At 50.3% G+C, this 10,800-nt stretch overlaps 1 pseudogene; it reads right to left on the reverse strand.

Moving 5' to 3' along the window:
• Window positions 1–1,030: 1,030 nt before the first annotated feature.
• LOC130843328 (cytochrome P450 4A11-like) lies at window positions 1,031–9,219 on the reverse strand (annotated as a pseudogene).
• Window positions 9,220–10,800: the final 1,581 nt, after the last annotated feature.

Below are 10,800 nucleotides of genomic sequence, written 5' to 3' on the forward strand. Positions count from 1 at the left end.
CATGCAAACAATGATTGTTTCACTTCCTCTTTCCTAATTTGTAGTCTTTTATGTCTTTTTCTTCTTTGATTGCCAGGACTAGGACTTCCAAAGCTATGTTGAATAATATTGGAGAGAGTGGACATCCTTGTCTTCTTCCTGACCTCAGAGGAAATGCTCTCAGTTTTTCACCATTGAGAATGATGTTTGCTGTGGGTTTGTTGTATATAGGCTTTATTATGTTGCGGTAGGTTCCCTCTATGCCCACGTTCTGGAGACTCTTTATCATAAATGGGTGTTGAATTTTGTCAAAAGCTTTTTCTGCATCTATTGGGAGGATCATATGGTTTTTATTGTTCAGTTTATTGGTGTGGTGTATCACACTGATTGATTCATTTGTATTGAAGAATCCTTGCATCCCTGGGATGAATCCCACTTGATCATGGTGTATGATCCTTTCACTGTCTTGTTGGATTCTGTTTGCTAGTGTTTGGTTGAGGATTTTTCGCGTCTATGTTCATCAGTGATATGGGTCTGTAATTTTCTTTCTATTCTTTTGTATTATCTTTGTCTGGTTTTGGTATCAGGGTGATGGTGGCCCTGTAACATGAGTTTGGGAGTGTCCCTCCCTCTGTAATGTGTTTGGAAGAGTTTGACACACATAGATGTTAGCTCGCCCCTAAATGTTTGATAGAATTCACTGGTGATGCCATCTGGTCCTGGACGTTTGTTTGTTGGAAGATTTGAAATCACAGTTTCATTTTCATTACTTGTGATTGGTCTGTTTATATTTTCTAATTCTTCCTGGTTCAGTCTTGGAAAGTTGTACCTTTCCAAGAATTTGTTCATTTCTTCCAGATTGTCCATTCTATTGGTATATAGCTGCTTGCAGTAGTCTCTGCCTCAAACTCCTGCAGAGAGAGCACTGGGGCCAGGACAGGTGGGGTCACACTCCTCGCACCAATCCACCAGGAGACAAGAATCCCAGAGGGGGGAGCAGGAGGAGGTGTTGGTGTGGAGAAGAGCATCCCATCCCCTCCTCCCACAGCCATCATACCTCTGGGTTTGGCCACACGTTTGGGTTGTGGTGAAGCCCATAAAGGGAGAGGGAGACTGTGATTCCTGTGGGGGGTGGAGGAGAGAGAGGAGCCTGATGGTACCCAGAGCAGCAGGGGACATGTGCAGCACAAAAGTCCTGGGAGCCACCACGAGAGCCAGCCTCCATCACTCTGAATGCAATGATGCTCTTGCATGACAGATGAGCTGGGTGTGACAAAGCACATGAGCACCGGGTAGCAGTAGGGAACCATGGCCCAGGATTGAAAAGTAAAAGGAATTGGAGGCTTACATTTAAGAGCACCTCACGTGACAAGTCACATTTATCAAGTGTCATCATGAGCCCTTGGGGGAGGTGCATTAACTCATTCAATCCTCAGAGCAGCCCTCAAGGAAGGCACTCACATCCCCTTGTGCAGATGGGGCACCCGAGCCTCCGAGATGTTAAAGGGCATGACCATGATCCCACAGTTAGGAGGTGGCCGGGCTGGGATTCACACCCACCGGGAGGTGAGCCCGTGGGTGGCCTCCAACCACAGCAGGGCTCTCAGGCCTGGGCATCAGCTGCTCTCTGGCGTCTGCCTGAGGGCTCCTCAGAGGCTGGACCATCTGACCCAGGATAGTGGATTCCCTGAGCTCCCTTGTTTAATGAGACACCACATGAGAAGAACCGCATCTCCCTCTGCTTCTGTCTGCTTTGCTCTAAAGCCTTCGCATCTCAAGGAATTAGAATTGTAGGGCTCATGTATAAGACCACATTTGGCAGCCAGCATTTGTTTTTTGAGTTTTGGTTGAGTTCAAGTTCTGGGTCAAGCATTTTTTAAAACTCATGCAAATTATAGAGTAAATGTCAATTATACTGAGGCTGAAATAACACAGCATCACGGAAGTGGACAAGCACATGCGTATTCCTGATCTTCCATGTGGTTTTGCAGAATGCATAGGTTAGTGGGTGTGGTGAAGTTCATACCTGAATGTAAGGAGAGTCCATTACCGAAGGTAATGGCCTCGCTGAGCTCTCGGAAAATGAGTGTTACTGGCAGCGAGAGTCGCAGTGCCTCCTTGATACATATGGTGGTGTAGGGATTCTGATCCAGGCGGTTCCTGACACAAAGCCCATGCTAAGGCCAGGCAGGGCCAGACAACCAGGGGTTCTCCCCTAGCTGAGGGCCAGGGCTGTCCCATTTCTTGCATACTCCCCAGGTGATGGAGGCGTCCTCCCCAGGAGGCCCTGGATCTCTTCCCAGCACCTCTGCTGATGTTCAGGGTGGGAAGCCAGAGCATAGGGGATCCAGGAGATGCCACTGGCTGTGGTGTCATGACCCTCAAACGTGAACATGTTCATTTTGACACGCAGGTCCATGTCAGACAAGCTCTTCCCTTTCTCCATCTGTGGAGTCCGGGTGGGGGTACTGGGTTTGCCCGTCTTCTCTACTTCTGGACAAAGCCGCAGGCCTCCCTTGCCCACACTCACTCTGGCAAAGAGCAGGATGTCCAGGAAATCCAAGTGCCTCTTGCTCCTAACCTTCTCCAGCTCTCCCTCCTCCTGCAGGTGAGTCTTCCTCAGCTGGATCACTCTCTCTGTCCCAGAACAGTGGTTCCCACGATAGCCGGGGGCTGTGGGGACACAGATCCAGCTCCCACTGTAGCTCCATCTGCCCCTCAGGCTCAATCTGTGTGCCAGGTGGATGAGGATGAGGGTGGGAATAGGTGTGCATGGCAGGGTGGAGAGCTCCAGCATTGTCTGATCCAGGTTGGGCAAACCCTCAGTAGCACAGGCCGGGGAGCCTCTGCCTGAATGCTGCAGGGAGGGGGCCTCATTCACTCATCACCAACGTGGTGCCACATGTAACTTCCTACACAACACATGGCCCCCTGACATCTGGGTCCCAATCGCTGCCCCAGGGAAGCACCCAGTGTGGGTGTGTGTGCCAACTCCTGTGGAGGAAGCAGGATTCTGGGCTCTGCCTCAGGAGTCAAGGCCAGGCCCTTTCACGTGTGCCTGATGAAGTTGGGGGGGAGTGTGGGGGAAGGCCAGAAGGAGGAGCAGAACCTGTGTTTTGATGGGCAAGCTGGTAGGCCTCGTGGCTCCAGTGGCCTTGGGGGTCAGCCTGTAAATGACATCATTCTGGCAGAAGATAGTCCTCACTCGGGAAAATATCAGACTTGGGAGGTCCCTGATGGACTGGATGTAGGACTGGGAGTTCCTGAAGGGAGAGGGTTCAGAAGAGACTGGCGTGGAGGGAGCCTCTAACCTGGAGACAGAGTGGAGCACTGGGTGGGGATCCCTCAGTCAGTGGGGACAGGCAGCACCGAGGCTTTGTCATTTCTGCCTCACAGCCCTGGAGACTCTCAGTCCTTTACCAGTGGCCTGAGCAGCCAGGCTTGTTCCTGTGTAGGAGTCAGGGGCCTGTGACTGAGGCAAGGTTGGCCTTGGTGGAATATGACTGTGGTCCATGGCTCTCTGCACAATGTTGCCTTTTGGGCTGATAAGCATCCTCGCTGCCCTGCCTGCCTCTCAGCTGAGTTCCCTGCAGCTGGTGAGATGAGGACCCTGCCACTGCAGGGTTGTCACTGACCTGTCTGTCTGGATGCTGCCCTGGTGGCTGAGGGTGCACTTCATGTTGGTGTCCAGGGTCATCAAGGAGACGTGTCCAAAGATCTGCAGATGTGATGAAGTTGACGAGCTCCTCCCGGTTGTCCTGTGGTGGGAGGGGGACATTGACCCTGCTCTCCTCCCCCAGAAGACCTATGCTGACAAGACCAGACTCTCTCTCTAAATCTTTGGTGGAGATTTTCTCACTTTCTAAGCAGCTGTGTCATTTAAGACTTTCAAATAATGTGTAATGTGATGGTTATTTTTCCAGAAAGTTCCATTTTGTAATTAATCATCATCTCTTATAGATCGAATTAGGTTTGAATTTTAGAAATTATTTACTATGCTAATCAATTTTTACCCACCAGAAAAAACTGCTTCTCAGCTGCTAAAGGGGTGTGTGTTTTGTTGGGAGATGAGTTGCACATTTTGCACAGCGACGTTCAACTGTAGGGAGTAAACATCTCCAGTCCACAGAAGGGCTAAGGGGATGATATTGGGGATCCTAAGGAAGGGCCACCAGGGTCTTTAGTTCCTTTTGCTCAGCAAATGTTAGCTGAGCACAGTTGGGCAAGAAATCGGAATCCTGATGGGAGGCGATGCGTTGGCAGGACAAAGCTCTATGTGGATTGTAGACCTGGTTTCCAATTCTTCCCATCAGTGGCTCAGTTCCATGTAGAAACCTGCATCCTGGGCAGAGCCCACCTGAACGCCATCCTGGGATGCCTCACCTGCTACTGAAACTGACCCTGCTCAGCCCAGACAAGGGCAGCCTGTCCTGCCGTCCAGGGAGAATGACAATTATTCAGCCTACCCTGCTGAAGACTTGCAAGCAGGGGGAGAGTGAACCCTGTACCCACCATGGCCCTCCTTTCCCTTGGCAATGAGCAAAGTGTGGATTTTGACCAATTCGTTTTATGTGGAGCCCTGCGTCATAGTCATGACCTGAGACTCTGCCTTTGGAAGCATCTTAGAGGGACTTTCCATCCAAGGAAGAGGGATTAATTTATAGCAATTTGAGAAGGAGGCTTCTTTCTAAGAGATGGAAAGTTAGTGTATTTGGACATGCATATTGTGAGTGTGTAAATGCATGTCTGTGTACATCTGTCAAGTACGTCTCAACGTGTCCAAGTATGTGTGTATGTATTGCAATGAGTGTGTCCAAATTCTTACCTGCATATGGCAGTAGTACATGTGTGTTGAGGTGTGTGAGTCACATAGGGTGTGTGATAATATGTCTATGAGTCTGCAAGAGGAAACAGGGCCTGGCTGTACAGGGCAGTCAGAGCACTTGACACTGTGTATGTGTACTTCTAATGTGTGATGTGCCTGTCTGTTTGCATGAGCACATTATTCTGGGGGCTGTGTCTGATGGATGGCTGAGGCACACACGTGTCTGAGAGTGGACTGTGAATTGAGCTTGGTGTGAGTGTATGCAGGGGAGAGAGAGATGTACTCACCAGCATCACTCAGACAGAGTCAGTCTTGAGACCCATGCAGGGCTTCCGGATGTCATAGTGGAAGGCTGGGGTAAGCAACCTAAATGCCCATCAACAGATGAATGCATAAAGAAAATGTGGCACATATATACAATGGAATATTAGCCATAAAAAGGAATGAAATGGAGCTATACGTAATGAGGTTGATAGACCTAGAATCTGTCATACAGTGAAGTAAGCCAGAAAGAGAAAAACAAATATCATATGCTTACTCATATATATGGAATCTAAAAAAATGGTACTGAAGAACCCAGTGACAGGGCAAGAATAAAGATGCAGATGCAGAGAACAGACTTGAGGACATCGGGTGGGGGGTGGGGGGGTGGTGGTGGGGGCGAAGGGGAAGCCAGGACGAAGTGAGAGAATAGCATTGACATATATACATTACCGAATGTAAAATAGCCAGTGGGAAGCAGCTGCATAACCCAGGTAGATGAACTCAATGATGGATGATGACTTATGGGGCTGGCATAGGGAAGGTGGGAAGGAGCCATGGGAGGGAGGGGATGTGGAGATGTACGTATACATGCAGCTGATTCACTTCATTGTACAGCAAAAACTGGCACAACAGTGTAAAGCAATTATATTCCAATAAAGAGCTTAAAAAAAAAGACAGTGTGGCCACAGAAGTTTTAATATAACCAGAGTGCAGATAATTTTTGACTCACCCTTGTAAATCAACTATACTCCAATAAACATATTTAAAAATGTATTATAAAAGACTAATGTATGTTTGAAATAAGTTCACAATCTGAAAACACGGAATAATTTATTTCCTGGGATAGTCAAAATTAATTATTTCTTGCTCAGAGAAAATAAGACAAACAAGATATTTACCTCAAAAATTTTGTCCATAATGATAGGTCATGAAATATCACCTCCTCCTTTGTAGTATATGAAGAACACTATGTTACTTGCAGGGCTTTTTTAAAGATTAAACGAGGCAATAAATATACGTTGTATAGACCCTATCTGGCACTTAATGAGAAGAGGTCACGTTAATAAGAGTTCTCGTTACCTCTTAGGCTAGAGACCTGAAAAAACACTTCAGAGCGTTATTGCTACTATTTTATTGCTACTACTTTTCATAATACTCATGCCACGGGCTGCCTTCCCTTTTCTGATGCTTGTCAGCTGGCAGTCCGTCTCCAACCACCTCCCACTTGCCTCCCATCCCCGACTCTCTTAGGCTGACGTGTGGGCTGCAAGGATGGCTGGGAGAGGCGGAACTGCCGCTGTCTTCTGGAATTTCACAGACCTCGGGGCATGTACCCAAGAGGGAAGATTTGCTCCAGCTGGGATGTGGGTTTCTGTCCACCTGATCTCCCCAGGACCACCTCCATGTACTCAGGGTCAAAGACCCACAGGGCTGACCTTGCTCCCCGCTAGTCAGTGAGGGCAGACACATGGGAATTTCTCTATGCTTTTCAGCAGTTGTTGCTGTTTCTGTTCCTTTGGAACTACAACGAGAGTAACAAACTAAAAAAACCTTATTTTAAGCTCAAGTGCTTTGGGTGGTGGTGAAAGTTTGAATAGGCATGGGGAGATAGTTCTGAAACTATCCCCAGAGATCAAAGATTAGAACTGATGAGCTGGGCTCTGATCCAGACTCTTGATATCTCTCCAGAATTGGCCTAAGATCAGATTCTGTCTGCTTGTGTGTTTCTCACTCAGAACTGCCATTTGAACTTTACATATAGTTGATGCTTGACAGATGTTCAGGGATTAACTGCCTGGTGTACAAGGCATTTTCATAGACTTCTGTAATGCTCAAGGCAAACCTGTATAAGGGAGGGATTGTTACTTGATCCTGTCTCACTGAAGAATGGGGAGACCCGTGTGAAAGGGTATGCCCAGGTGAGCTGCATTTAAACCCAAACCTGCTGACCCCAAGGCGTCCTTCCCCAGGGCTCCCAAGGCTCCCTGGGGGCCTCTATTATCACGTTTCAGCTCAGAGTTCTCATTGCGGGCACCGTGTTGGCCAACTCACCTTTCACAGCTGTCATCCCTGTGTTCTTAGAGGCAGCACAGAGCCTGGTCCACAGGGACTATTCCTCACTTTTAAAAGAAGGGGAAGCTGAGACGAAGCGAGAGAGTAGCACAGACATATATATACTACCAACTGTAAAACGGATAGTCAGTGGGAAGTTGTTGTATAACAAAGGGAGTCCAACTCGAGGATGGAAGATGCCTTAGAGGACTGGGGTGGGGAGGGTGGGGGGGACTCGAGGAGGGGGGGAGTCAAGGAAGGGAGGGAATACGGGGATATGTGTATAAAAACAGATGATTGAACTTGGTGTACCCCCCAAAAATAATAAATAAATAAAAAAAAAAGAAAAAGAATCAATAGGTCATGAAGGAGAGAATGAGTACGTGCAGGCTTGTGAAGGAACACGTCTTGAGGAACATCCTTGTTGCAAGGCACAGGTAGAAGCAGAGCGAACATAAGCAAGAGGAAAAGGACAAAAAGAAAGCTGGGGGCCCAGGGGCGTCTCACGGAGCCCAGGGCAGGGGGCAGCCGGGGTTGGAAGGGCAGTACCAGGGGCTGGAGGGCTGCCAGGGCGGCGCCTCCCGCTCTTCCTCTCTGTACGTCCACGCATTCGGCTCTCAGCAAATGGTTACGGAGGCTGTACCTCGTAGCAGACGCCTTTCTCGAAGCGGGTGACACGGCTGCAAATAAACAGACACAGTCCCCGTCCCTGTGCAGCTGGGTGCAGGCAGTGGAGGGGGGAACACCTACCCTTTCGGGGCTGGCACGTTACCACTCGGCCACCGTCGTGCCCGAGTGGCACTGCTGAATCCTTTCCTAAGAATCTGATTCTAACATCATGGCCAAGGCGTCCATCTGCCACAATCAGCTCTGGCTGGGGGGGTGAATAGAGCTTTTGAAAGCCCACCCTTTGCAGGGGAAGAGATCTCAGAGCAGACGTCACATAATTGTTCCACTACAGTGAATGTCAAATGCGTGAATGAGGAGATGGTAGATGAACTCAGTTACTCATTTACTTGGCAACTGTGTGTTGAGTACTTACTTTGGGTCGATTGCCAACCCAGGAGCTCGAGATTTAGCAGGGAACCACAAAAGTCCCTGCTATTGTGGAGCTCCTGTGCCAGTGGCGGTGCAGGTGGGGCTGACAGTCCCGCCCTGGACTGAGAGGTCTCCTGCTTGAATTCATTCTGGGGGCTGCCCTGTGCTCCCGGGTCTTGTCCTCATTGGGACTGCCCTGCTCTGCTGATCCAGTGCAGGGACTGACTGGTGGGAGCCCCTTGCCACCCCAGCTATGTCACCTACTTTTCTTGGATTTCCTCTTATTGGCCCAGAGGACCTGGGGTGTCTCTGTTTCTGCGCAGCTGCATGCCTCCTTTCTGATTGCGTGGTGCCCAAGTCAGCCAGCTGCCTGCAAATCCTTCCGGGGCACTGCCTTTGTCCTACCCAATTATGTGTGGCATTCTAATTCCTGATTCTGCCAATGAGTAGAGGTGTTGAAAAAACATCCCAGTGTTATAAGAGCTAGAAATATTTGGTTGTGATTGCTATCCTAGGCCAGTAGAAATGGAGAGGTGATTAAGCACCACGAGTAATATAATTTACATAAGAGAATTAATCTACTTATTGAGTCTATAGATCATCCTCTGGTCATCAGTGTAATGAGAACATCACTGGAGGTGTTTTAGTGCTTCCATGTGTCAACTCTTAGCTGAGAAAAGTGACACCTGCAGCAATTTCTCAAAATCAAAATAATCAGGAAATCAAATACAACAATTTGCATGAACAAACTGGGCTTTGGCTGTTTCTCCGGGGCTGATTCTCATAGTTGCCGTCTTAGCTCCACTCTGCGGACTCTTGCTTGGCCTCCTTCTCTTGAGAAAAGACTGGCCTCCCTGTGGGCCCTCACCCCCTGCGTCCCTCCAGGGCTGTGTGCTGGCTCACTCAGCGGGTAGGCGCTGCCCTTCCCCAGCCTATAATGTGCTCTTTTTCTCTGTCCTCTCTCATTCCACACACCTGGGCTGAGCATCCGTCCAGGTCAAGCTCTGTGCTGGGTGCTGGGGCACTGGAAAGGGATGATACCTCAGCCCCCGGGAGCTCATAGTACCGGGTACAAGGGAAGAGACCCCAGTGATGAACAGACCCTATTGAATGGCACAAGTCAAATGCCAGTAGCCATTGCTTCGAGGCCATCCTTGAGAACTGACTGATCAGTTTCCTGGGAAGGTCACAGCTTTAAGCATTCAAAGCCCTGCGTTCCACCCAATTGAGCCAGTTGGCCCCCTGATACCTAAGATAACCCCCCACCCAGCAGGTGGGCCTCTTATCCTGCCACCTGCCACCTTCTTAGATTCCTGTCGGTCATCTCCACAGACAGTGATCCCACAGGACAGCATCCATCAGTCTGATGTCTGTGCTCCAGGCAAGCTCAGGGCCAGGCAGAGAGGATGGGATTGAGGGATGGGGCAGGGAAGCTTCTCATAGCCTGTTCTGTGAGAATAGCTGAAGCCTCTCAGCCTGGAGAGTGGGGAGAGTCAGGAACGAACTGTCCTCGAAGTGCAGGGTGGAAGAAGCCTCAGTTTGGTCAGGGAGACTGGGATTGTAAGGGGCTGTCCTGTGGGGGAGATGCCACCGGTTGGTCCCTGCTTGGGGACTGCCATCCTGTTCCAGCAGCCAAGCCTTGTGCCCAGCTGGTTCTGCCCACACCTTCCTGCACAGCTGCCCACTCGTGGCCTCTGAGGAGCCTGCAGACCCTGAGTGAGGAAGGGCTGCCAGGGGGCTGGTGACATGGCCAGGCTGGGCCCTTCTCAAATCTCATTTGGATTAAAGTATTGAGTTCTGAAGGCCCTTGTCCCCGACCAAGTCTGTAGGTCTTTCCTGCTCAGCACAGGATGGGCTCTGCCTGGGCCCCTCTAAAGATGTCCTGAGGAAGCTACCACGGAACAGCAGGGGGGCTCCTACGCCAGCAGGTGCCCGGTGTGAGCTTCCTCCCTCTGAGCCTTTGGAGACGAGCCCTTTCTGCTGACTCAGCTGCCATGGGAGCCTCAGGCGACAGGCAGGGTGTGGGGCACGAGGGACCCCAGGGTGAGCGGCTGCAGGGGCCCTGGGACCTCATAGCCCTGCTGGGGTCCTGGCCCCCAGAACAGGTGTCATCTCCCCTCCTGGTCTCCTCCGTCTTCCCTCCCTTCCCTCGGTGTCCATTCCATCCAGCTCCTTTCAAGGGAAGACACACACCCTCCATGTGACATTGTGAATTTATTCAGAGAGTGAGAAAGAGGGGAAGCCATGTGAGTGACAAACGGGTAGACCCATAACACCCGGGAGAGATCGGGGCCCAGGGCGCTGGCAGTGACACGGGACTTAGCAGGTACAGCAATGGCTGCCCAAGGTGTGCTCGTCCTAGTCCCTGGAAGAGGGGAACAAGCCTGTTCTATCTGAGTGGGCCCGTGTCGTCATAAAGGTCCTGATGAAAGAGAAGGTGATGTGAGGACAGAGCAGGGGAACATTTGAAGATGCTGCTGGACTTGAATGTGGACGAGGGCCCAGGAGCCAAGGAATGCAAGCATGGCAGCTCTAGATGTGGGAGAAGGCAAAGAGAGGGATCCTCTGCTAGATCCCTGAGAGGGCGTCCGGCCACCATCGTGGCTGTGTCCAGGGGAACCCATTGCAGGCTTGGACTCCAG

This window comes from Hippopotamus amphibius, unplaced genomic scaffold (assembly GCF_030028045.1).
Source record: "Hippopotamus amphibius kiboko isolate mHipAmp2 unplaced genomic scaffold, mHipAmp2.hap2 scaffold_283, whole genome shotgun sequence".
In the NCBI taxonomy this organism is placed as follows: domain Eukaryota; kingdom Metazoa; phylum Chordata; class Mammalia; order Artiodactyla; family Hippopotamidae; genus Hippopotamus; species Hippopotamus amphibius.